General features: G+C 40.4%; 1 non-coding gene across 1 annotated transcript; it reads right to left on the minus strand.

Annotated features, from left to right (window-relative positions):
- Positions 1 to 2,301: 2,301 nt before the first annotated feature.
- On the minus strand, positions 2,302 to 2,408 carry LOC141722236 (small nucleolar RNA R71). Its single transcript, XR_012575257.1, has one exon. It is a non-coding gene; the product is annotated as a small nucleolar RNA R71 (small nucleolar RNA).
- Positions 2,409 to 3,871: the final 1,463 nt, after the last annotated feature.

The following is a 3,871-nucleotide window of genomic DNA, read 5'->3' on the forward strand; positions in this document are numbered from 1 at the left end:
GTAAGGCCTTGTCGTAAAGTAACACAGTCGACGGTCGAGTATTTGAACAGTCTTGATAAGTATGATACTGAGTATCTAGATAGGTTTCAGGGGTCGAGGCCCGTTTTTACGCATAATGATTTAAAGGACTCTAAGTTTCTTGAAGAGCATAATCGTAAGCTTTTTACTATTTGTTCTTTTAAGTTTCTGATAAGTGGCATTTTATACCACTTAGAACGTCTTATAATGGCTTGAATTGATGTCTTGAAATCAAGTATTTTGCGTATTTGATGCATTTTTCAAGTGTTTGTGCATTTCAGGGTATTACTTGCATTTATGGAGAGATTTTATCAAGAATAAGCCTTAGTATGTGCTTGGCATTGCAAGTGGGAAGTTAGGAGCAGAATGCAGCGAAGAACGGGAGCAGAAAAATGAATTTTCCAGAAAGGTTCTGAGCGCCCGCTCAGCTCTGCTGAGCGACCGCTCAGGAAGCTGGGCGCCCGCTCAGGATTGCTAAGCGGCCGCTCAGGGGCGTAAAAAAGATATTGATATTTAGACTCATAATTCTGTTGAGCTTCGAACTTCTGAAATAGCTGGGACTTGTGGGGCTTCTATATAAGTAGTTTTCAGAGACGTTTCACGTGTGTTGAATCGTAGTATCAATCAAGGAGCAAGGGGATAAGGAAGAAGACCGTTTTAGCACATCACAACGAAGAGGAAGCATATTTTCTTGTGATTCTTTATTTCGTTGTAACAGTGAATGCTAGTTTTCTTTACTTTGAACCTATTTACTCTTGTGATGTACTCTGGTTTAATATAAGTAGTTTATTTAGTTATTCTCGTGTGTTATTATCATGTCTTCATATGAACCCATGGTGACGATGAGTTCAATCATGGGCTAATCGTGACCATGGGGTCGTAACGGATTTGCTATTGAATTCTTTAGTTAGTTGTTTAATACCTTAGTGTGTGATGATTGTATGATATCTAGTATTGGTTGTGCTTATTCGTCTTATGTGCATCGCGAACATATAAGATAGGGTGTTAATCTCTTGTGAAGCGACGGTGGATCTTGAGATTTAGAACTTGCCATGCTAGCATAGGTTCATGTATGTGTATGCATGATTAGTGGGTAACTCTAACCGTTTTACTTTCCTTGTGTAATCATAAGGAATAACTTGTACTTAAATCGTTATGTTGTCAAATTCTGTAGACATATAGGGTCTCAACATAATTGATGTCTATTCAACTTCTATCTTAATTGTGGATGTTTGGTAGAATGGTATTAGTACAACAAAAGTTGGATTTTATCAGTTTCGTGTTGTTCGATTAATGTCATCACCGTTACATGCTAAGGGTAATAACAATAATTATTGAAGGAAGTAGTAATGAAGTTGTGATCTCATGAGTGTTTAATATTGTTAATTCAAGTATCAATTTAATTCTCGTAGTTAATTCTAGTTAATTCTAGTTAATAATTAGTTAATCAAAATCTACGTGTTATTGTCTTGACATTGAGAAGTAATTATATATTGGTGACTAAGTGTTAATTGAACATAAGTAGTCTGAGTCTCTGTGGGAACGAACTAGAAAGTATTCTATATTACTTGCGAACGCGTATACTTGCGTGTATTACTAGCGCGTATTTTCCGCCCTAACAAGTTTTTTGCGCCGCTGCCGAGGACTTGGCGTATTTGTTTAGTTTATGTACTTACCATCAGTGGTCATTAGGACTCATTGATTAAGACTTGTTACTTATTGTTTCCGGTTGTGTTTCAGGTACCTTAGCGAGCGTTTATGCAAACACGTTCTCGTACTCGCAAGAGGACTTTAAATACGGCTGAGGAGACAGACGAAGTTCTTGGTATTCTGGAGAAGATAGATTTTGAAGATTCGTATACAGAAAGTGAGCAAAAAGAACCAGTAATCATGGGTGATCATATAGTTCTGACATATCCAGCTCTTATGGACTTTTCTCGGCCAAAAATTGATGACATTCAGTCAAGCATCCTTCACCCGGTTATTCAGGCTAACACTTTTGAAATCAAGTCGGGCACTATTCAGATGGTGCAGAATTCTGTTTCTTTCGGAGGTGCTGCTACTGAAGATCCCAACATGCACATCAGGAATTTTATCGAGATCTGTAGTACTTTTAAATATAATGGTGTGACTGATGAGGCTATCAAGCTGAGGCTTTTCCCATTCTCTCTGAAGGATAAAGCTAAGGACTGGTTACATTCTAAACCAGCTGGGTCCATCACTACTTGGCAAGATCTTGCGCAAAAGTTCCTGGTAAAGTTCTATCCAATGGCGAAAACTGCGGCTATGAGGAGTGCTATTACTCAGTTTGTGCAGCAACCTACAGAATCTATGTCCGAAGCTTGGGAGCGCTACAAGGAGATGTTGAGAAAGTGTCCACATCATGGTATGCCCGATTGGATGGTGATCACTGGTTTATATAATGGTTTGGGGGCCCAATCTCGGCCCATGCTCACTGCAGCAGCTGGAGGCGCCTTGTGGGCCAAAAGATATACTGAGGCTTATAATCTTATTGAGACTATGACTGCAAATGAGCATCAAAACCCAACTCAAAGGATGATGCATGGGAAGGTAGCAGGTATTCTGGAAGTTGATGCAGTTACAACTATTGCAGCGCAGCTCCAAGCGCTGTCTATGAAGGTAGATTCTTTAGCCACCTATGGAGTCAATCAGATAGCTATGGTCTGTGAGCTTTGTGCAGGTTCTCATGCTACGGATCAGTGTTCCCTTGTTAATGAATCTGTTCAGTATGTGAACAATTATCAGCGACTGCAGCAGCCTGTGCCAGCTACTTATCATCCTAGCAACAGAAATCATCCCAATTTCAGCTGGAGTAATAATCAAAATGCTATTCAGCAACCGTATCAGCAAGGCGTAAGTAAACAGTTTAATCCACTGGATTCCAGCAACCACAGCAGTATACTCAAAGGCAATCTTATCCTCAACAAGGAGGTGCTGCTCCACCTTCTAGTGCTGATTTCGAGAAACTCAAGATGTTGTGCAAAAGTCAGGCTGTTTCTATCAAGATCTTGGAAAATCAAATCGGTCAAATAGCCAATACAGTGCTCAATCGTCAACCTGGCACACTTCCCAGTGATACTGAAGTGCCAGTCAGGAAGGAAGTTTAAGAGCAAGTCAAGGCTATTACCGTAAGGTCTGGAAAAGTTGCTGATGTTGAAAAAGCAAAAGACGGAAAAATTGAAGTTGGCGAAGAAGAGAAGCAAAAGGAGAAAGCGGCGGAACCAAGGAAGACTACTGTTGAACACACTTTGCCTGAGGGTAATACAGGGGATAAACAGCTCTATCCTCCACCACCTTTCCCTAAGAGATTGCAACAACAAAAACTGGATAAGCAGTTCGGTAAGTTTCTAGAGGTGTTCAAGAAACTTCACATCAACATACCTTTCGCTGAGGCTCTGAAGCAAATGCCTAGTTATGCGAAATTTATGAAGAGTATTCTTTCAAAGAAGGTGAAACTGGATGACCTTGAGACCGTTGCTCTAACGGAAGAGTGCAGTGGTGTGCTGCAACAAAAATTACCTCCAAAGCTTAAAGATCCAGGTAGCTTCACCATTCCTTGCACCATCGGCAAGTTGTCTTTCGACAAATGCCTGTGCGATTTGGGAGCAAGCATCAATCTGATGCGGTTGTCTATCTTCAAAAAGTTGAATTTGCCTGATCCAATGCCCACCTACATGTCTCTACAATTGGCTGATCGTTCTATTACATACCCACGAGGCATAGTGGAGGATGTGTTAGTAAAGGTGGATAAGCTCTTCTTTCCTGCAGACTTTGTTATTCTGGATTTCGAGGAAGATAAAAAGATTCCCATAATCTTTGGAAGACCTTTCTT

This window comes from Apium graveolens, chromosome 4 (assembly GCF_009905375.1).
Source record: "Apium graveolens cultivar Ventura chromosome 4, ASM990537v1, whole genome shotgun sequence".
In the NCBI taxonomy this organism is placed as follows: domain Eukaryota; kingdom Viridiplantae; phylum Streptophyta; class Magnoliopsida; order Apiales; family Apiaceae; genus Apium; species Apium graveolens.